General features: G+C 41.2%; 1 protein-coding gene across 1 annotated transcript in view; it reads right to left on the reverse strand.

Moving 5' to 3' along the window:
* LOC310996788 (histone H2B 1.1-like) overlaps window positions 1-24,727 on the reverse strand; it is a 106,799-nt gene that overhangs the window by 32,404 nt on the left and 49,668 nt on the right. The gene's annotated exons all lie outside the window — the stretch shown is intronic.

Below are 24,727 nucleotides of genomic sequence, written 5' to 3' on the forward strand. Positions count from 1 at the left end.
GAATGCCCAAAAAACAGGAAACACAAGATGACACCTAATACCACCACCTAATACAATAAGAGAAACAACACGGCTTTAAGTATGAGGAACAGAGTGTTGTTATTTACGGAAGCCCTAAAGGGTCAAGTCCGTATAATTTTTTTTATTATCGTTTTCTCGTGATAACGACTTATTATTTCGTTATCTCGAGATAACAAAGTCTGTTTTCTCGTGATAACGAATTAATTTATGTCGTTATCTCGAGATAACAAAGACCGTTTTCTCGTGATAACGAAATAATCATAGAATGTGTGGTTGACATGGTTGCCCAGCAACATGTTTCCCCCTGTATGTTCGTAGCAGGGGGCTACTACGTATTAACTGACTCGCCGCTCTGTGTGTGTGTCGCGGTGATAATTTAACCGTGAAAAGTAGGCTACAACACACACAACATAACGTTACAGCCGCAGTGTTGTGAGTGAATCATGTCGGGACAACCAGGCTTCATGAACCCGCTCCACAGACCCCTGTGCTTGGCCGCCGCCGCCGCCGCTGCTCTAGTGGCGGCCGGGCACCGGGGTATGAAGCCTGGTTGTCCCGACATGACTCACTCACAACACTGCGGCTGTAACGTTATGTTGTGTGTGTTGTAGCCTACTTTTCGGCTACAACACACACAACATAACGTTACAGCCGCAGTGTTGTGAGTGAATCATGTCGGGACCAGAGCGATTGCTGGTCTGGACAACCAGGCTTCATGAACCCGCTCCACAGACCCCGGTGCCCGGCCGTAGGTGGCTCACACACCCGGGGAAGGCGATCCTGGCAGTTAAGAGGAGAAACTTTCTGCTTCTAAGTTGTTGTTAAGTTTAGGAGCAGCGCAGCGGCTCGCTGCAGCCGCTGCGCTGCAGCCGCTGCGCTGCTCCTAAACTAGAAGCAGAAAGTTTCTCCTCTGGGTGTGTGAGCCCGGCCGGCGAAGCTCACTGATCGCCTTCCCGCGGGGCGGGCGATCGGCGGCGGCGGCGGGCTCACACACCCTCACTGCCAGGATGTCCTTCCCCGGGTGTGTGAGCCACCTACGGCCGGGCACCGGGGTCTGTGGAGCGGGTTCATGAAGCCTGGTTGTCCAGACCAGCAATCGCTCTGGTCCCGACATGATTCACTCACAACACTGCGGCTGTAACGTTATGTTGTGTGTGAACTTGTAGCCGAAAAGTAGGCTACAACACACACAACATAACGTTACAGCCGCAGTGTTGTGAGTGAGTCATGTCGGGACAACCAGGCTTCATACCCCGGTGCCCGGCCGCCACTAGAGCAGCGGCGGCGGCGGCGGCCAAGCACAGGGGTCTGTGGAGCGGGTTCATGAAGCCTGGTTGTCCCGACATGATTCACTCACAACACTGCGGCTGTAACGTTATGTTGTGTGTGTTGTAGCCTACTTTTCACGGTTAAATTATCACCGCGACACACAGAGCGGCGAGTCAGTTAATACGTAGTAGCCCCCTGCTACGAACATACAGCGGCTAACCAGCTGCTACTTCCCCGTAAACAGAAGCGGTTGCACCGGGGAAACATGTTCCTGGGCAACCATGTCATTGTATGATTATTTCGTTATCACGAGAAAACGGTCTTTGTTATCTCGAGATAACGACATAAATTAATTCGTTATCACGAGAAAACAGACTTTGTTATCTCGAGATAACGAAATAATAAGTCGTTATCACGAGAAAACAGACTTTGTTATCTCGAGATAACGAAATAATAAGTCGTTATCACGAGAAAACGATAATAAAAAAAATTATACGGACTTGACCCTTTAGGGCTTCCGTAGTTATTTCAGAGCTCCTAAGCCAGCCAAATATGGGGTTGCCAGTTAGTTTGGCCGACTCATAAAATAACACATCAATAGAGCAATATCAATATCAATACAGTCCAACAAAGTACAAGGACTCACACATAAGAGAGAAGTTTTCATAATTTGTACAGGGTTTAGGCATATTTTGATAAAAAATTTTGTTTTAATCTCTTCAAAAAAAAAAAGGATATCCAAAGGCATAACTGAACACATAGCCTACCCTAAACTTCATCTCCTGTGCAAAATGGTGAATTGGGTGTTAGGCCGCGTTCAGACTGCCAGCAAACTAAATCATGAATGTGTGCTTGTGTGTGAACATGTCCCAGCTCCACGCTGAGTTTCAGGCTCATTCTTTTCAATGCCCTGGCGCTCATATCTGTGAGTGGCAGATGGGCATGGTGACGCACAGGGAATGACACTTGAAGCACTGTGAAAGTTCATTATGTCCGTATGGAATAATTAGTTTCCCTTTTTCTTTTTCAAGACAAGTAGTTTTTTCTCATACCTTTTTGTTGACGGTTTCGGCGTTTTCTTCCGCCTTCATCAGAACAGTCACCGTGATGTCAGATGGTGACGCGCTTTATCAGCTGGAAGAAAATGCCGAAACTGTCAACAAAAAGGTATGAGAAAAAACTACTTGTCTTGAAAAAGAAAAAAGGAAACTAATGACACTTAAAGCAACTGTGGTGAATGAGAATGATTGGTGAACTAGTTATGCAGCATTCATGTCGATCATGTCCAATTTCCTTTTCCGTGTTATCAGAGGTCAGTGTGACGGCCCAATAACATGGTGATCCCTGTAAAACAAGACGACGCTTCATCATATGACAAGAGGAACAACACATAAGCCTCACAGTGAAGTATGAGGAACAGATTGTTGTTATTTCAAAGCTGCTTCACCAACCACCAACCTGGCCAAATACGGGTTTGGCGGTTGGTTTGGCCGACCCATATTTTCTGGGGAGTCCCATTTTAAAATAACACATCAATAGAGCAATATCAATATCAATACAGTCCAACAAAGTACAAGGACTCACACATAAGAGAGAAGTTTTCATAATTTGTACAGGGTTTAGACTTAGGCATATTTTGATAACAATTTTTGTTTTAATCTCTTAAAAATTTAAAAAAAAAAATAATATATAGGATATATAAAAATAATAAAAAAGAATATCCAAAGGCATAACTGTACACATATCCTAAACTTCATCTCCTGTGCAAAATGGTGAATTGGGTGTTAGGCCGCGTTCAGACTGCCAGCAAAAATCTGATTTTTAGCCCCTCCAGATTGGAACCGGATGACTCTTTTGAAGACTGAACAGTCCCAAATCACATGATTATGAAATCCGATTTTTGCAAAACGGATCGAAACCACCTCCGGGAGGTAGTTTCAAATCGCATTTGGACAGATGCGTCTCAGTCTGAACAGCTCCAAACACTCAGATCGGTTTTCACTGTCCGTGACGTCACTCTCCGCGGCGCTGTCACTGTGTTACAGGTCCCGTGAGCTCCAGTTAAATATCAATAGAGAGCCTAAGCGGAAGCAGGAAGTAACGGTCACCATGGGACCTCAACTCTGAAAAACTCGCCATTCAAATGAATGAGACTGAAAATTTTATTTCGTGATCCGTTTGAATTGTGCCATGAGAAAAAAATATGTCCTCTACCTGTTTAAAACATCACGTTTCATCCCGAGAAATCAGCAGTTTGTTGTAAAGCTATTGTAGAATAAAATTCAGAAGAATCCGTAACCAGAAAGACTACAAGTCGCGTAGGTGACGTCACACTCTAAATGCCGCCCTTTCCCGTGTCAGTTGGTGACGTATTTTCTGTGGGACACAGATCTGTAGTCCGTAGAGCGGTCTTTACACAAAATACATTCTTCTGTTGCCGTTTTACGACAAACGGCTGATTTCTCGGCATGAAACGTGATGTTTTAAACAGGTAGAGGACATATTTTTTTCTCATGGCGCAATTCAATCGGATCACGAAATAAAATTTTCAGTCTCATTCATTTGAATGGCGAGTTTTTCAGAGTTGAGGTCCCATGGCGCCGTTACTTCCTGCTTCCGCTTAGGCTCTCTATTTCCTTCTTGTTACTTTTCTTTTATGCAAACTACCGTGTTGTCCGCGACAGGAGTGACGGCGACGGCGCGCTCCCATCTCTGGGGGTGCTGGAGTTTCCCGCCTCTGTGGCTACACACACACACACACACACACACACACACACACACACACACACACACACACACACACACACACACACACACACACACACACACACACACACACACACACACACACACACACACACACACACCAGGCGGGCTGAGGTTGAAACTAGCAGGGTAGTGTGGCTGCAGCACCGGGCAGATCACTGTGCTGCAGCCAGAGTAGCCTCCGCTCCGACATCGTCGTTGCAGCAACCTGTCAGATCGGTCAATAATGTGGCTGTAATGGTAAATTTGAATATTCCTTTGTTTTAATCACTTGTGACGTCCCCACCCCCTGCTTTCCCTCCAACTAAGGTATCAGATCTTCTTTTGTTTGTTACCCATTTGTATTTTAATATCTAGACCTTGTAATTGCATTTCAAGTTTCAGAGACACCCAACCTCTCATTTCCTCATGATATACTCAAACCCTTTTGTATTTTAAATTGCGTTGATTAGACCTCTTAATCACACTCCAGGATGTCGGTGCCAATACCTGTGAAAAGATATCCTGAGTAGGGGGCTGACCCCTGCAGCAGACAAAGGGGTGTGGAATATACCTGAGGGGGCGTTCCTCAAGTATAAATGTTTAGGTCTCTCCATGTCTTTGTCTTTTCTTTACCATCACCCACTTGGGTTTGAACTGACCTTTCCTTGCAAGGAAATAAAATAATTTCCGCCGGCGAAGTCTCTATTTCATTATTCACCAACAGCAAACGGCTTAAAATTTCCACGACATGGCTCAGTCTGAACAGAGCCAAATGCGATTTGGACACTTGCTAAAAACAGTGTGGACAGTCAGCCCTAAAAATTTATATGAGATATGAGAAGGAATCAGATTTGAATCAGATTTGCCTGCAGTCTGAACGTGGCCTAAATCTTGTCCATTCAGTGACTCCTACCTTTGCCTCCCTCTCCAGCTCTGCAGCACAGCACCACCCTGAGGACATTTTGTTCAATGCAGTCTAATACACATTTTCCTCTCCCTGTTTCAGCGAGGGTCAAAGGTCAGGCAAAAGGATCAATTGCTGAAGACCCTACCACCTTTATTTTCTTTTTATTTTCTGTGTCTAAAGTTATTTCACAGGGGAACAAAAATAAATGAGTAGGCTACATTAAGATGTCAATTATTTTATTCAAATTACAGAGAATCAGAAAAACCCATCACTTTAAGCTTTGAAAAAGAAACAGAAAAGACACAGCATAACATTATTGTCTATTAATGTCGTAGTGATCCAGGTGAAAAACATCAGGGAAACACTCTCTCTTTACATAGGGAAAATCAGATGACCACTGAAGGTGGTATGGTGGTTTTGATTGTCAAATGTATAGTTATGGCTCGACAAAAGGACAAACACGACGTCTCCGACCTCCAGCAGCAGTGAAACACTTTGAGTCGCGCTCCCAAAACCACTTGACTGAAGCTCATGTGCAGTAAAAATGTGGTTTGTGTTCTTGACCAACACAGCAGCTGTGCTACCAGCAGCACGTCCATTCATGTGCCACTCAAAGTGATAAACTCCTTTCACAGGTGCAGTGAAGACACCTGTGGGAACATTTTGCCAAGTTTGTTGATCACAGTGACTTTTAAACAAAGCAGAAAATAAAACACTTATTGTTAATATTTCAGAGTTCAGTACCTGTCTTGGGATTGTAGGCACCTCCGATGTTTGTGACGACGTTTTTGAAGATCAGAGTGGTGTGTTCTTTGAAGCCTCCAACCTGCGCTTCACCCTCAGCCAGCAGAGAGGCTGAGAAAGCCACCTGTCGGACTGATGGAGAGGACTCACTTTTATTTCTTGTATGTGTACAGATGACAAGTTCTAAATAAAAGGCAACAGAAAAAAACTATACCTTTCAGATTTGTCTTCAGTATGTTGATGTCGGTCTGTTGTCTCTTTACTGCAACCTCCTGCTTTTCCAGTTTTGCTGCGTACACAAAAAGAGCACAGACAGCTTTGAGAGAGAGAGAGTTTCTTCTTGTCACTTCTTCGACCTGAGTTTGCCGCCACACAGTGGGTCGGTTTTTTGTTAATTTGGCTTCTTGTTTCTTGGTTTCTTTAGTCCCTTTGGTGTTCCTTGTCTGTCTTGTCTTAGTGTTATGTCCTTTTGTGGGACCCTGTTTAGTTTAGTTCCTGTTTTATTTAAAAGTTCTGTGTTGTGTCATGGTCTGTGTCTATTATGTTAAGCTAAATCCTGCTTCAGGCTATTAGGTCAGCGTTGTCACAGCTCAGTGTAACAAAACTCATTTTACATCTCCAGCCCTAGTTTCCTGTTTTATTTTGAAGTCCTTGTCTTGTATTCCTGTGTGCTCCCTGCTCTTGATTACCTAATGTGTCTCACCTCTGTTGATTGCACCACCTGTGTCTTGTTCCCTCATGTATTTAACCTCAGTGTCTCCCTTTGTCTTTGTCGGTTCATTGTTGTGTGTCGTGTGTCGGTCCATGGTGTGTCTCCTACGTTCCTGTGTCACGTCGAGCTGGTAATTAAAGCCTTTGTGTTCTTTGAAATATGCATTTGGGTCCTGCATCCCACCTACCTGACACGTCTGCACCAGTGAGTTTGTAAAAATCAAAATCAGTGGTTAGCCTCAAAGATGATGCAGGATTTGCTTTGTTTTTTGTTTTTTAAATGCCCATGTGTGCCTTAAACGATCTAGCAGGCAACACTGTCACAGGAAGGACCTTTATTTAGATGCACCTGTATCTGACTGTTACCGTACCTTGGTTCTCCTTTTGTAGGGACGTCACCTTCTCCTTCAGTTGGGCCAGTGAGGCGGTCATCTCTCTCAGCACAGCGTGGATGTCCTGTGGCACGGACTCTTCGCTTATCTGCAAGTTAACCTGACCTGTGGCGGAGATGGAGCAGAGCAGCAGCAGCAGGAACACAGATGCAGCGACCTTCATCCTTCACACTGGAAAATGTCCACTGTCAATAAGTTTGTGTGCAACAAAACCCCTGTGTATTCTTTATATAGGGAAGCAGAAAGAGGCATCTGAGGTAGGAGGCAGGATGTCTGAAATGTTAAATCATTTTTACGGGAAGTTACAGCTCATCGTACAACAAGAAAAACAACATATAGGCCTGATGGTGACGTATATGGAACAGACTGTTGTTATTACAAAGCTCCTTCACTAACTGATGTGCGTCAATATTGGTATGATAACACAAAATTAACAAGAAAACAGTTTGTTATCAAACAACATTTTTCTATTCATCATATTTTGTAAGAGGATGTTCATTCTGTTTCAGACATCAGATTAGTCAAATATAAACGATACGAGTATTTTTCTTATTACGTTACTTTGCAAAATAACACAGCCTACACTATTACTCATCTTAAAATAACATCTATTATGAAGACTGTTTCTATAATTAGCCTAAAGCATCCTAGGATTAGCCCATAGATGGAGCATATAAATATCAACAATACAGTCCTTTTTTGATCTTTGCTTTGATTTTGATCAGAGTTTTTGTTTAAATCTCATCCAACACTGGGCCCGGCCACGGCAGACTCTGTCAAGGTTATAAAACCTCACAAAGGTGTGTGGAGTGGTCCAAGGGGCGGCTGCACACACATCCTCCACTGAGATAGCTTGTAACAATGCCCAGGAAGTAACCACACTCCTAGTAGAGTGGAGTCAGCCAAGGTGATAGATGGCCTGGGGCCCATAACAAACAAACAGCTGATCAGAGCACCGAAAGGCTCTGGTTCCCTCTACATAGATGGAGAGAGCATGAACTGGACACAGGCTATGTAACCTCTCATCCTCCTCTGATATTTAAGGGGGAGGGGAAAACTTTAACGACAGGTTAAAGGTGTACAGAAAAGAAAACTGAATTTGAGCTCACTCTGGATCATAAAATTAATGTGATAACTCATCTTTCAGACGTTGTAGGCCAAACTTTGTGCAAAATTCTATTTTTGATTAAATCCGGGATGAAAGTGTGTATTTTTTTTTCCGCATTGGATAATGCAGGTGCACGGATTATTCGTCAGCCTGTACACGATTCACCAGCCACTGATATTGGATCCGTAATCCGTCATTCAAACGTCTGAGACACGCACACACACACACTGAGCTCGGTCTCGCCCCAAGCTTTGAATATCCCGCCCGCTCGATAACGACCAATCAAATTCGTTTTCCTTACTCGGGTAAACTCGTGTTGCAGCACGTGACAACTCGGCGCGACAAACAGGACAAACGGCCATTTCTGTACACCTTTAATGACAGTGGGTTTGAACCCAGCTGTAACAACCTTAGGTTGGAACAGGGTCAGGACGCAGAGTCGCTCTCCTATTATCACAGGAAAATGTAAGACAAGACTGATGTACAGACAAAGCTGCCAAACTTCCCACCTGTTTCGCTGAAACTACTGCCACTAACAGGGCTGTTTTTTTTAGCAATAACATTTGTAGCCCCCCTACTAGAGGCTCCATTGGGGCTAACGGATGCCTTGCATAAACCATGAGGTTGGCTGTCGGAGGCTTGCCATCTATCCTCACATGGCAAACCGTTTCTGAATGGAGAACCATAGTGGACAGTGAGCTTTGTCTCATGAAGCGAAATCTAGGCTACTTATGCCCGTCGAAATGATCCCAGATACTCTCCACAACCTGCGAGTGAAGAGGCCAGTCTGCGGGTAAGCATGGCGCTGTCTTTACAGGAGCGACCTGTGACTACAGCTGTGTGAGAGACACAGTTTGATAAAAACGTTGTGGCCTCAATTGATGCTCCGTTTTTGGCCCTGACGGTCGTTTGTGGGATTAGGCAGGGGGCCGTAGTAACTACAGGTACTAAATCGTGAATGTGTGCTTGTGTGCGAACATGTCCCAGCTCCACACGGAGTTTCAGGCTCATTCTTTTCAATGCCCTGGCGCTCATACTGTATCTGTGAGTGGCAGTTGGGCATGGTGACGCAAAGGGAATGACACTTACAGTAAAGGAACTGTGGTGTATGAGAATGGTTGGTGAACTAGTTATGCAGCATTCTGGCAAATTGCCATAATCCCTATAGTCATAGCAGTAGGTTCGTTACCTTTAATTGTCGGTGCAAGCTATTTTTAGAACGGACGAGCCGAGCCGAGAGCTGCTTAGGGCTACGCTACGGAAGCTAATGGCATTTCTTGGTTTCCCTTATCAAACTTGTTGCAGTTTTCCGGCAAGCGGTCTCTGCATTTCCCTCTAAAACAACTCTGTCTGGTAACGTTCTGTTATTATCTCATAGCATGGTGAATGTGCAGGTCACAACTTGTCCACCAGAGTGTTTTGGAGTTGTTGGATTGTGTATTTGATGAGTTTGATGAGAGAAATCAAGAAATCCCATTAGCCTCCGTAGCGTAGCTCTGAGCAGCTCGCGGCACTGCTCCACCGTTCTAAAAATAGCTTGCACCGACAATTAAAGGTAACGAACCTACTCCTAAAACTGTAAGGATTATGGCAATGGGCCAATTTGCCAAAATATTGAACTATCCCTTTAATATTTTAGAGTTCAGTACCTGTGTTGGGATTGTAGGCACCTCCGATGTTTGTGAAGACATTTTTGAAGATCAGAGTGGTGTGTTCGTTGAAGACTCCAATAGTCGCTTCACCATCAGCCAGCAGAGAGGCGGAGAAAGCCACCTGTCGGACTGATGGAGAGGACTCACTTTTATTCTTTGTGTGTGTACAGACGACAAGTTCTAAATAAAAGGTCACAGAAAAAACTATACCATTCAAGTTTGTCTTCAGTATGTTGATGTCGCTCTGTTGCTTTTTCAGTTTTGCTGCGTACACAAAAAGAGCACAGACAGTTTTGAGAGAGAGAGTTTCTTCTGCACCACCATGAGTTTGTAAAAATCTAAATCACTATACTCATCAGCTTCTAAGATGATGCAGGATTTGTTTTGTTTTTTAACAACACTGTCATGGGGAAGACGGCCGACCTCCATCATATCCTACTTTATTTAGATACACCTGTATCAGAGTGTTCTTCTGTTTCTCTATTTTAAAGAACTTTGATTTCCACAGAACGAATGCCCAAAAAACAGGAAATACAAGATGACACCAAGAGAAACAACGCCTATACTATAGGCTTCAAGTATGAGGAACGGAGTGTTCTTCTGTTTCTCTATTTTAAAGAACTACCTGGTACCAGGTACTAGGGCTAGTTGAAAAGCAAAAAAAGCGGGCCGTGCCGTGCCGTGCTAGTGGAAAAGCGCCATATGGTAACCCTTCCCCTAACAGGCGCTCCCGCTCAGGGGCCAGAAAACTAGCTTCCACCGTTTCTGAATGGAGAACCATAGTGGACAGTGAGCTGTGTCTCATGAAGCTAAATCTACTTACGTCCGTTGAAATGATCCCAGATACTCTCCACAACCTTCATCCTTCACACTGGAAAATGTCCACTGTCAATAACTTTGTCTGCAACCAAACCCCTGTGTCGACTTTATATAGGGAAGCAGAAAGAGGCATCTGGGTCACGGAGGTGGGGGGAGGTTGGATGTCTGAGATGTTAAATCATTTTTACGGGAAGTTACACCTCATTGTACAACAAGAAGAACAACATAGGCCTGACAGTGAAGTATGTGGAACAGACTGTTGTTATTACAAAGCTCCTTCACTAACTGATGTGGGTCAGTATTGTTATGATAACACAAAATTAACAATTTGTTATCAAACAACATTTTTCTATTCATCATATTGTGTAAGAGGATGTTAATTCTGCTTCAGACGTCAAATTATAACATAGTCAAATATAAACAATACGAGTACTTTTCTTATTATGTTACTTTGCAAAATAAAATAGCCTACTGTATTACTCATCTTATGCATTGGACATAGTGTTGTAGTAGGCTACTAAAGAAACAGGCTTGGTCTTGAGACAACACTTTCAAGGTGTTGGTCTTGTCTCAGTCTTGGTTGAGCTGGATTTTTTCTCAATACCAGTCAAAACCACAGCTGCAATGACATCTTTTTCTTTTTTTAACTGTGAATGTCTCCCTCTCACTCGCTCATTTTGGTTTATGTGATGCAATTCAATAACTTTAAAGCAGAAGTAAGTGATTTGTGTTAATATAAGTCTTAAATAGTTATATCTTCCGACAGCAATCACTTACATAGAGTGTTTGGTCTGAAACACGGGTCTGTCAGTCACTCTGCTCTGCTCTGAGCCGAGGAGAAAACATTTATCGTATCCTACAGTTTTTATCCAATGAGGAGAGAGAACGGCATGCAGGGCTGTGTGTGCAGCCAAGGGACGCCGTGAATGTGGTGACGTAGGGACGAGGACTGTTATGGTGCGTTCAAGGAAACATGTAACTCGTGTTTTTCCGACCTGTGAAGTCGTACCAGTTTGATCTGGTACAAGTTCACGGGTCAGAAGTTACGAGTGGCCGTTATAGTGACTTTCACCGGTAAAACAGGTCGGAAAAACACGAGTGGGTTGCCTGGAACGCTACAAAGTCGTAAGTTGTGACTTGAAGCTGTAATTTACGGTTTCAAAAGCCTGCCTGGAACGCAGCATTAGCCAAAACGACCGGATCGCTTACTTCTGCTTTAAGATAATTAAAAATGTTCTACAAAAGAGTAGGCTATCTATGCTATATCCAAACTTTGTTTCAATTAAATATGGTATAGATTGTATATAACATTATATTTTCTCTTTAGCGGAGGAATACTGTCAATATTAATAGCCTATCTAAAATGCTAATGGAGAATCTGTCCCTTTATGAAAATACCTCCATTGACCTTTTTTTTGTCTTCATTGGCAGGAAATTCATTGGTTACATTGAGTCGGCCTGGGCACTTGGCAATGAATACATGTATTGGGACAGTTACAGAAGGAAAACTAACTAACTTATTTAGGCTAATTAACATGATGGAGAACCAAATCAATATCACATCGAATAAAAAGAAACAGCCTACCCAATAAACTAATTCATTGTGTTTATTTTGGATGCAGAAAGAGTCTGACCCTTTACATATTTACACTTACATTCACGACCTAGATCACTGTGATCTAGGTCAGAAGAAAACGAGACATGTTCATAATAAGTGATACCTCAGTGTGAGGCCACACACAAAAAAATTGACATCTCAGGCCTCAAGAGACAGTGGAATGTACACTGAGACTACTACTAACTGATGTGGGTCAATATTGTCACATTAACAAAAATTAACAAGGAAACAGCGTTTTTCTATTAATTATAATGTGTAAGTGGATGTTCATTCTGTTTCACAAACCAGATTAAAACATATAAAATATAAATAATACAGGTACTTTTATTAGCCTACATTACTTTGCTAAATAACATATAACTCAGCCCCCATTGTCCTGTAAACAGTTTGATTAGATAGATAGATAGATAGATAGATAGATAGATAGATAGATAGACTTTATTTATCCTGAATTCAGTTCCTCAGCTGCACAATCAATCATCAACAAATCAATCAATAAGAAGTTGCTCCTTCAGGCCAGTAGGGGGGAACGTTGGCTTACCAGTGCTCGTTTTCAGCTGCTCTGTTGCTCTGCTACCAAAGAAAAGGCCTGAGTGCTTTATTTAGACATGATGATAGGCATGACAGCATCATCAAAGCACTTAAGACAAACATATATGTTAACATACATGGGGAAATAAAGGAAGACATAATGGAATAATAGAAAGAAAAGAGAGAAAATAACAATAATGAAAAAACATAAACAAACCAAGACCATGCCCCATGATGAGTCAGCTTCCTGTAGGCCTATCGTCACTAAGGGCTTCTCCATGGCCCCGTCCCTTTAGGAGACTATGCAGTCTAATGGGAGAAGTGAATGTGAACACAGATTATGGTCGATTTTTTACTTCATATAGTCACTGAAGTAAATATTGGAGTCATTTTCCACAAGCCACATCTCTTCTGAACATTTTGACACTAAAATGTTAAATTTCAGAAGGACTAGATGGCTCACCCAATGGTGCTGACCATGACACGGCGTCGCCACAAGGCTGCCACCTCGTGTCAGTCCGCTCGATCGCTCCCTTTAAGCCCATTGTGCATAATAATCAGAACTTGCTTAGTTTTTGACCGATTTTCAAACTGTATTAGTTTGAAAAGTTATGTTACTTAAAATCAAGAATCATTTTAATCATGTATAGGCTACTTTTCTATCAAAGTAACACTGTAGTAACATTATGCAATTAGTAAAAAGTAATAGGTATATACGGTCATTTCACAGAGTTGCAAGACTTAGTGCAGATCACCCATCTGAGCCAATAGTCACCCCGTGACATGCAACTCCTATTTAATAAGATGAGTTTGTCTCTTAAATACACCTACGAAATCTGACCTTTTATGAAAAGCCTATCCATTGAACTTTTTTGTCTTCAGTGGCAAATGTATTTTCATCCATCGACACCTTTTTTAAAATCTGATAATGGAGATAATAAGCCTAGATTGCTAATTCCCATGGGAAACACAGCAAACACAGGTCCCTCTGAGAATTATCAATGATGCTTTCGGGGACAGTTACAGAAGGATTAAGAACTAATTAGGTCTGCCATGTTTAATGTGACTGTAATCCAGTATTTATGTTGAAAATAATAAAGACACATCTACACAGACTCTAATCAATGATTTATTCTTTAATTAACATGATAGAGATTAGAACCATACAAATCAATCACATTGAATTAAAAGAAATAAATACCGGTATAGCCTACCCATTAAACCAATTCATTGTGTGTATTTTGGATGCAAAAATCATCTGACCTTTTACAAAGTTACACTTACAGAGCTCCGTGATCTAGGTTAAAGGAAAATGAGACATGTTCATTCAAAGTTTATGACTTAAGAAAGAAAAGAGACATGCCTTCACTCACATAGTGAAAAGCAGATGACCACTGAAGGTGCTGTGGTGGTTGATATTGTCAAATACTTGAGTGTGAGGCCACACACGGAGAAAAACAACATCTCCAGCCTTGAGAGGCAGCGAAACACTTTGAGAAGAACTGCCCAGATGATGCCCCTGGTACTCGTATGCTATAAAAATCGGCTCATTGTTCTTGACCAACCCAGCGCCGGTAACATGTCCATGCCCAGCGATGTGCCACTCGAAGTGGTAAGCTCCTTTCACTGGTGCAGTGAAAACACCTGTGGGAAATTTGTTTAGTCAGCATGACATTAGACCACATACCAAATAAGTGTATGATTCATCATGATTTCAAAATTGAAGTACCTGTGTTTGGGTTGTAGGCATTTCCGATGTTTGTTATGGCATGTCTTAAGACCATAATCACAAAATGGTTATAGTGTCCAAGAAACACATGGCCTTTGTCCACCAGAGAGGCTGAAAAGACCACCTGTTGGACTGAGACGGAGAATAGAGAGTATAAAGAGTTTCTGCATATGAAAAGCGTAAAATAGTGTAAAGTTTACAAAAAATATGAAGTCTGTAAGTGGCCACTAGGGGGTCTTTGTACTATGCACATTGCAGGGTATTCTCATTTGCCCCAGAAATAGAATAAGGTTTATTGTGTCATCACACGCCAAACTTATGCTGGGCACATGTGGAATGAAGAGAATTACGACCTTCATGGTAGGTGAAATGAGGTTAGGGTTGGTAAATGTTTGGCGTGTTTGGAACAAGTGTTGATGGCTGCAACATGATGAACCTGTTTGTTGCATGTTTGCTATTTGCTGTGAAACAAATTGCCCCTAGGGGATAATAAAGACTCTTGAACCTTGAACATGTCGTTGTGTGTTGAAAGCGAATTGTGTCGGTAAATAATATGAATGTAAATGATGATCAGGAGTATAAACTGTAAACTGTAGGCTACACAGTATAATTTAACAAATGTATAGTTTTGTACCTTGTGTGTTTTAGTTTCACGGTGCATGGCAAATAATAAAGGATTGTGCACCAGTCGAGCTCCAGCCTATTCCTTTTTGGATGCCAAGGGACTGTAATAGTGAAACTCGCTTGGCATTGGATATTTAATGAAAAATTAAAGGAGATCGGGGTACTGGTACTCTGTACTGTAATTGACCTAAGTCAAAGTGAAATAAAATTTTTATTTTCAAACATTGTCTTCAAACTGGCCCATGTGTTTTTTGTTTGTTTGTCCCAACTATAAACCAGTGGTTTATTATACATTAAACATTTTGCATTACCTTGAGTCTGTTTCTTCAGCCTGGTAATCTCAGCCTCCTGCTGCTTCATTTTTACATCTCGTGCTAAGAAAAAGAGCATGAAATATTTGTGTTAATTAATTTTACTGAGCAAGGAAATTCCTTTGAAATAATAATTTAAAAAACAAAATCAAAACAGTTTTTTCTATCATATATCAAATGAGTTACTGTACCTTTAGCCTGTTTTTGTAAGGATGTCACCTTCACCCGTAGCTGGGCTAGAGAGGTGGTCATGTCTCTCAGCAGCGCAGCATCGTTGCTTTGTGCCTCTGTGGAGACACAGCAGAGCAGCAGCAACAGCAGGAAACACACAGCGACCTTCATCCCTCACACTGGATGGAAATGTTCACAATTGGTCTCCAAATTTCATGACCTTATATAGGCTAACAGAGTGGAAAAAAGGGATGCATTCCCCAAAACAGGTAAAACAAGGTAACTCCTCATCTTACAATATGTCACATTGCCAGAGCAGGTATGAGGAACATTATTACTTTATTACTGGACACGGAGTCGCCACAAGGCCGCCACCTCTATCGTGTCAGTCAGCTCAATCGCTCCCTTTAAGCCCATTGTGCATGTTCTACTAAAATAACCAGAACTTGCTTAGTTTTTGACCGATTTTCAAACTTTATTTTTTATTTAACGTCAGAAATGCCGTTATGATAGCCTACTGCATACTTAAAATCAAGAATCATTTCATGTAGGCTACTTTTCTATGAAAGTAACACTGTAGTAACATTATGCAATTAGTAAAAAGTAATATACGGTCAAAATTTCACAGAGTGACATGCAACTCCTATTTAATAAGATGAGTTTGTGTAGCCTATGTCTCTTAAATACACCTACGAAATCTGACCTTTTATGAAAACACTATCCATTGAACTTTTTTGTCTTCAGTGGCAAATGTATTTTCATCCATCGACACCTTTTTTAAAATCTGATAATGGAGGTAATAAGCCTAGATTGCTAATTCCCATGGGATCAATGATGCTTTCAGGGACAGTTACAGAAGAACTAATTAGTTCTGCCATGTTTAATGTGACTGTAATCCTGTATTTATGTTTATATCTGGTAGCTTGAAAATAATAAAGACACATCTACACAGACTCTAATCAATGATTTATTCTTTTATTAACATGATAGAGAACCATACAAATCAATCACATTGAATTAAAAGAAACAAATACCGGTATACCCATTAAACCAATTCATTGTGTGTATTTTGGATGCAAAAATCATCTGACCCTTTACAAAGTTACACTTACAAAGCTCTGTGATCTAGGTTAAAGGAAAATGAGACATGTTCATTCAAAGTTTATGAAAAGAGAAAAGAGAAAAGAGACATGCCTCGTCTGCTCCACTCACATAGTGAAAAGCAGATGACCACTGAAGGTGCTGTGGTGGTTGATATTGTCAAATACTTGAGTGTGAGGCCACACGCGGAGAAAAACAACATCTCCAGCCTTGAGGGGCAGCGAAACACTTTGAGAAGAACTGGCCAGATGATGCCCCTGGTACTCGTATGCTATAAAAATCGGCTCATTGTTCTTGACCAACCCAGCGCCGGTAACATGTCCATGCCCAGCGATGTGCCACTCGAAGTGGTAAGCTCCTTTCACTGGTGCAGTGAAAACACCTGTGGGAAATTTGTTTAGTCAGCATGACATTAGACCACATACCAAATAAGTGGTATGATTCATCATGATTTCAAAATTGAAGTACCTGTGTTTGGATTGTAGGCATTTCCGATGTTTGTTATGGCATTTCTTAAGACCATAATCACAAAATGGTGATAGTGTCCAAGAGCCACGTGGGCGTGGTCCGACAGAGAGGCTGAAAAGACCACCTGTTGGACTGAGATGGAGAATAATTTCAGTTTTTCAAAAACACACCTAATTAATTGTTTATGATTTGTATCTGGCTGGATTGTCTTCGACATGTTGATGAACCAACGCTTTTCAGCTCTACAATGCGTTCCAAATTGTTGCACAAATAGGAAAAAAAGATTTGATTTTTAGTTTTTTAGTTGAATTTTTCAATTGTGCTGTTTCTCTTGTCTGTTTCAATCACTGACATTAAAGCAGAAGTAAGCGATATTTTTGTGTTAATATAAATCTTAAATAGTTATATCTTCCGACAGCAATCACTTACATAGAGTGTTTGGACCGAAACACGGGTCTCTCAGTCACTCTGCTCTGCTCTGAGCCAGGAGAAAACTTTTCTCGTATCCTACAAGTTTTATCCAATGAGGAGAGAGAACGGCATGAAGGGCTGTGTGTGCAGCCAAGGGATGCGCGTGAATGTGGTGACGTAGGGACGAGGACCAATAGATCCATGACGAGGGCGGGGGCTGCTAACTCCATCGGCTGACAAGACGTTATGGTGCGTTCAAGGCAACTCGTAACTCGTGTTTTTACGAGTGGCCGTTATTGTGACTTTCACAGGTAAAACAGGTCGGAAAAACACGAGTGGGTTGCCTGAAACGCTACAAAGTCATAAGTCGTGACTTGAAGCTGTAATTTACGGTTTCAAAAGCCTGCCTGGAACGCAGCATTAGCCAAAACGACCGGATCGCTTACTTCTGCTTTAATTTGCCAAATTAAAGAAAAACTCGATGTCCTCCCTGGGGGAAATATTAGGTAGCCTATTTCATGAAAAATTAAGAGAGATTGTGGTAGTAGCCTACTGTAAAAAGATTTTTGTGTGATTCAGAGTGACAGGTTTGTTCAGATTAAAGGCCTATTAAGGTTCACCTCAAACCAGCAGAAACTCAGACAGAAACTACACACTGACCGCTGTACTGTAATTACCAAAGTTAAAGTGAAATTACATTTTCATTTTCAAACATTGTCTTCAAACCACACACGGGCAAGATCCGGCCTGCGATATAATGTTATGTGGCCCCCCGAAGAAAATGTCATATTATCCATGATTAATGGCCCACCAGTAGGCTACAGAGCTCACACTATTCACAACAACTACACCGCAACAGATAAAATACGGTCATCACCAAGCAATAGATCAGCTGTTCTCATTTTGCTTGAAGGCACCGTCAATGAAAAACAAAGTTATTTTTGGCCCACGGCATAGCTACTTTGTGTTTTACATTTTGCCCCCTTGATTGAGTTTGACACACATTAATCAAAGAAGTTGTTTTATTGCCCAGCTCTAAGTGAACATATCAACTTTTGATTATTCTGTGTGTGTTCTGTGCTCATTTTGAGTCCTTTCACAAAAAAGTGTAGTTCCAATGAAACAATACACCATTAGGTATAAGAATTGCAAACATGAGACTCAATTTTATCTTGTGGGAAAATAGGCCTAATTGTTTTATGAAATTTAATAATTTGCTTAACAGTTTATTCCTACTCAACCACATATTCACACTTAAAAGTCATGACAGCATGTTTATGAGATTATAGTTTCTAGTGACATATTGTAGGCCTACATCGACTACAAATTAGTGGCGTATTATAAAAATTATCGCCTTACCTTGTCTCTGTTGCTTCAGCCTGGTGATCTCAGCCTCTTGTACTAAGAAAAAGAGCATGAAATAATCGTACTTGTTAATTAATTTTACTGGGCAAGGAAATTCCTTTGAAATAATAATAAAAAAACTGTTATTTCTATCAAATATGTTACCGTACCTTTAACGTGTTTTTGTAAGGACGTCACCTTCCGCCCTAGCTGGGCTAGAGAGGTGGTCATGTCTTTCAGCAGCACAGCATCGTTGCTTTGTGCCTCTGTGGAGACACAGCAGATCAACAGCAGGAAACACACAGCGACCTTCATCCCTCACACTGGAAATGTCCACAGTCAATAACTTGGTCTCCAAATGTCACGACCTTATATAACAGAGCAGAAAGAAAAGGATATAGATCAGAGGATGGGGGGGGGGTGGGGGTGGGGTGATCTTGTTGAGATATGAAATCTTTTTTTTCACAGTAAACATTCCCCAAAAACAGGTAAAACAAGGAAATCGTCTTACAAGATGTCACATTTTCAGAGGTATGAGGAACAGACTTAGTGATCGTTGATATGGCTGATATGTGATCATTCACTGTTTTTGGTTTGGTTTAAATTTTTTTTCGAATCCTAGTGTGCAGTTTTACGCTAAACGCGCTGAATTGGTAATTGTACATATGTCCAGCTGTCAGCGAGAGGGGGGTGGGGTGCGAGGAGGTGGCTGGGCGGGTGTAGAGCAGCGCAGTCTCCGCCCACCCCCCAGAGGTGCATTGCTAATGAGCTGCTGGATTTGAAATAACCAAAAAGGGTCGCGGGAGGGGGACTTTAACCTCTTGTGGGGGCGTTCACAAGACCGATGATGTCGGTGAACGCCCCCACAAGAGGTTAAATACCTGGATCTCCAGATAGTTGGACCAGTCCCAGTCGGGTCAGATGCTGAAGCCTCTTGGATGAGAGGTGAAACGTCTTCCTAGACAAATAACCAAGTCCATTTCTTTGGGATAACGATGACCTGGACAAATGAGAATATTCACAGGCTTCTCCTGGGTCAAAGAAGGAAGGAAGAAAGGAAGGAGGGAAGGACAAAGGGAAAGAAGGAAGGATAAAGGGATAGAAGGAAGGAAGGAAGGACGAAGGGAAAGAAGGAAGGAAGGAAGGAAGGACAAAGGGAACAATGGGAGGAAAGAAGGAAGGGGAAAAGGAAGGAAAGATAGATGGAGGGAGGGAACAGAAACAAAAAAGAAGGAAGAAGTAAGGACGGAGGGAAGGAAGGGAGGGATGCAAAAAGGATTGTGGAAAGATGGAAGCGAAAAGGGAAGGAAAGAAAGATGGAGGGAGGGAACAGACCAGGTCAACATGGATCAAAAGAGGAAGGAAGAAGAAGTAAGGACGAAGGGAAGGAAGGAAGGAAGGAAGGAAGGAAGGAAGGAAGGAAGGAAGGAAGGAAGGAAGGAAGGAAGGAAGGAAGGAAGGAAGGAAGGAAGGAAGGAAGGAAGGAAGGAAGGAAGGAAGGAAGGATGGAGGAAGTGAACAGATTAGGTCCATTTGACCAAGAAGGACAATGTAGCCTAAATCAGGAATTAAACTACCTGTGTGGAAATGAAACCATCCTTCTCAATTTTATATTGCTGTTGATAGGTTTAGTTTCATAAGGAGCTTTTTTTTGTATGATCTGCCCACTCTTGTGAAATCACAGCAGCAGTTTTCCAGCCTTCAGTTGTGAGAAGTGGGAACATTACCAGTAGCTTTTGAACATGAATCATGAATCTTTCACTGTTTTTGGTTGCAATAATAACAACAACAACAACAACAACAAAAAACATTATGCTTTTTCTTGATGTGATTGCTAATGTAAACCAGGAATTAAACTGTGTGGAAATGAAATCACTGTTCTCAATTTCATGTTAATGTTTATAGCACAACACCTATTTGGGAAACGTCACTGTTCGATACTGATCTGAGTGTGACGCTCTCTATGTGTTCCCCTGTTTAGTTGTTCCCTGTTTAGTTTTGAAGTTGTTGTGATTATCTCATGTGTCTGATCGCACAACCTGTATCTTATTTCCTTGTTCTCCCTTTATCTTTTTTTAGTCTGTTGTCCTGCGTCTTGTGCTTGATGCCTGCGTTGTTTTCCCCGTTTCCTTTAGTGTGCTAAACCTAGATTAAAGGAGAATTCCAGTCATTTTCTAAGTAATGCTCTACAGCTCTAGGCCCCTGAGTGCAACCAGGAAAAAAGTCTGACAAAAATATGTGCAGACCGGACCTAGCTCTCCTCCTGCTAGCTGCGCTACACTGCAGTTAAACAGCGAAGTAATGGGGGCAGTTCTTCTAACCGTGACTTTGGCCTCTATATAATGCTCAAAATATCACTACTGCTTTGCAACATCCACCAGTTCCTTACCACACAACATTGAGTAACTCTGTTAATATGAGAGTTAATGTGTTTTTATCACGTATAGCTTCCAGGGTATACCATACCACTCGACTGAAATCCTTATATGAGAGTCAATAGCGCCCGACACACAAAGGTCCATAAAACACAAAAACCTTGTAATCTTCCTCCATTCTGCTCGTCCGCTGCAATCCAAGTGTCCTGAAGGGATATAGTCCAGAGTTTACTCAAACCAACATAATTTAGGACATTTTTACATTACTCTGATGTTCACGCATGTGAATGTAAAAACGCGCCCCAGGCAAATTCAATACAGGACTGTTTAGGCTGTAATAATGTCCTAAGTGACGTCGTTTTGAGTAAACTCTGGACTATATCCCTTCAGGACACTTAATTGCAGCGGACGAGCAGTGTGGATGAATATTAGAGGGTTTTGCGTAGTTTTATAAACCTTTTTGTGTCGGACGCTATTGACTCTCATATAAGGAAAACTACGAGTATTAATCAGCATGAGGGTGAGTCAATAATAAATGAATTTCATTTTTTGGTGCACTATCCCTTTAATTTGTCTCAACAGTGGCCCTGAACTAGGTCAAGCAAAAAGAAAACAACTCATCAAATACATATCGCTACCAGACCAGTTCTTCAAACGAAAAAATAAAATAAAATAGCTGGATAGCACACTTAATTATAGATTACACAATTCAAAGGACACAACCTGCTCTGCAAAAACTCTTCTTGTTTTCAATCTCTTGGTGCTTGAGCTGGAACGGCAACAGTTTTGGTATCTTTGGTATGCACTATCAAAAGAAAAGTATGCTTTGTCGTGCAGACAAAACAACTGCAAGGGAATTATCTGGAACAATGCCACAGGTACAAGGAAACAGACTAACTTTACCGTCACAAGAAATCTAAGATAGGCTATCGGTAACAGCACAATCAAGGAAGAGGTCCCAAGGATAATAATAGAGAGTTAATTAAAATATCTGTAAGCATTCGGGTTAGTCCGGCAACTTCCGTGGCGTTTACTGGTACTGGTCAGGACGGTTGGTCAGAACTGGGTCAGAAGATGGCAACATCAGTGACATACGCTTAATAACCCAACGTGACACATTCAGGCAATGCAACGCCTGTTACTGCCATTATCGTTGCCATGCAAAGTGCCGATCTTGCTGCCCATGCAGCAACCTTGACAACACCTGATATCACCTAAAACCAATAAGAAAAAAAAAAACTAGTTTTATGTTTAATTGTAAGATTTCACATGATTATATCTGTCAGAGCGTGGGTTTAAATCAAAGTTTCTATGAGGCCATAAACACACAAAGACAATAAACTCAGTTATTGTAGTTTTTAATCTGTAGCAGTGCACTGACAGAAGGCATCAGTTCATCATGGGGGGTAATGTTAAAGGTTTCCAATACACTTTGAATATTATCTCAAATTAAACATCCTGAGCAGATATATTTAGTCTTAAAGAAAAACTTAAAAATGTAAACAAATGTTTAAAATATTAATAAATACTTTAAAGAAGGCAATGCATTTAAATAAATAATAATAAAAAACTGTTGTAACTTAACATCTTTGGCACAAAATCTCAAGTACACGAGTCCAGTGTTAATAACCAGCTGACAGTCAGTCACGTCCCACACTTCTTAGCCTTTTCCTTTGTTTTGGCATTTAGGCATGTTAATAGTGGCACACTCTCATGACATAAACATATTACATGTTAGAAGCTTAAAACACTATATCGTAAAAATACAGTTCAATGTTTGTGCTTTCAAGACTTTGACAGTCAGTGACAGTGCAAGTGGGAAAAAACAAAACAATAAAAACCTTTAAGGACACAGTTCAGTCATCAGACAGAAACTGCAAACAGCTTATAACACGTAAAACAAAGAATCGTATGACCTATGAAATGTCAGGACATAAATAAATGTCTCTCCCATTTCTAATTGACATATTAAACTTTCTTGTTTTGTCTCAGGAAGTCAAACTCCATCAAAATGGCTTCAACAAATGGATTTTAACGAGACTATGTAGTAATAAGCAGATAAGTGTTTTTAGATTTTTGCACGCATAAAGTCTTTGTTACCAACTCGACCTCCTTTCGTAAAAAAAACAAAACATAATGAACAACAATATACTAAATGAATCAAAATAATTAATGTCTTCATAGGAGACACTGCGCTCAGGATTAACTGTCTTCATATCTGCAAACAGCTTCATGACAATGTGTTATAAACCTTTTTATTAAGTGCGTACAGCTGATAATACTTGATGTTTTAAATAAGTTGACTGACTAGGTACATTTATATCAGCAGAAAATAATCCACACACTCGGCCTGAAGGACACGGACAAATCACTGCCATTTCCCCTGGTGCTTCTATTTTCCCCCTCTGATAAATAATCTCACGACGTTTCCTGGAAAAAGACATTTGATATAACTGTTTTTATGTTTTTTTTAATGTGTCAACGCCACTCAAGTTTCTACCTCACTGCTGTGCTACCTGTTGTTTAACATCATCCATTAGAGGGCTGCTCTACTGAAAAGAAAAACAAACAAACCCTTTTTCAAATCTAAATTAACCTTCATTTAACTTCTATTTAAAATCCTGAGATTTAATTTATAACGTGCCTTTTACGGTCTCTAAGGCCTTTTTTTCCTTATGGATGTGTGAAGCTGTTGGAAGCCGTTGGTCATGTGACAAGACGAGAAAATGGCCGACACGGCTGCGGCGAAGGCACAGGTCTGAAGGCAGATGTGTGGCTGCATTTCAGAGTCAAACACGACAAGAACAGAAAAGAGCAAAGAAAAAGAAGAAGAAGAAGCTGCTGCTGCTGTGTGTAACAGTTTGTACAAACTCTCCAATATATTAATATAATTGTCATCATTTCTATTATTTTGTTGTTATTTCTTGAGATGTATCTGAGCTGTTGGTCACATTAAATAACAAGTGCTTCAGTCTCACTGCATTGGGCCCATTCTTAATGTAAACAGTAACACTTTTATTCATCCACACGGCCGGGCCAACGTTCAAGTAGCGGCCGCACTGTTTTTCAGGTCGTCCATCTCATTCTTGCGGTGGCGACGTCTCAGCAACTCCTCGACACAACTTCCTTCAAATTTGGCACAAACATCAACTCAAAAAAGGAAAACGGTTGTCAAATTTTAAAGGTTAGTGTGATCTGAGAAATCTCCTTTGAGCCACAACAACTCAAAACTTTACAGAGCAGTTTAATAGTTTCTGTGGCTGAAACTAATCTGAGTGGTGGTGGGATGCGATGCGACCTCTAGTTAACAACGCACTAGGTTCATAAATATGTGCAAATAGGTAGCACTAACCTTTTATATAACCAAAGTAATGACAAATCAATGGCGTTGCTTGTTCCACTGATCCTCGCTCTTTCAAGATTGTGGTCGCTGATTGTGTGGGAGGAATGACTTGGATGTTTGATAAATGAAAACATCTGTGTGTCTAAAAATCCTTAAATCTGTCTTTTGAGACACCCTGGTGTAGACGAGTTGTGGGAAAACCACAGTTGTGTTAGTTGAAGGATCACATTTGTGCAAACTAATCTTGTGTCACACGACATGTCCTCTGTGATGTCACTACTGTACTCTCTCTCTCTCTGTGTGTGCAAAGACGATGCTGAAATGAGCCAT

Source organism: Trachurus trachurus, assembly GCF_905171665.1.
Source record: "Trachurus trachurus genome assembly, chromosome: 14".
NCBI lineage: Eukaryota > Metazoa > Chordata > Actinopteri > Carangiformes > Carangidae > Trachurus > Trachurus trachurus.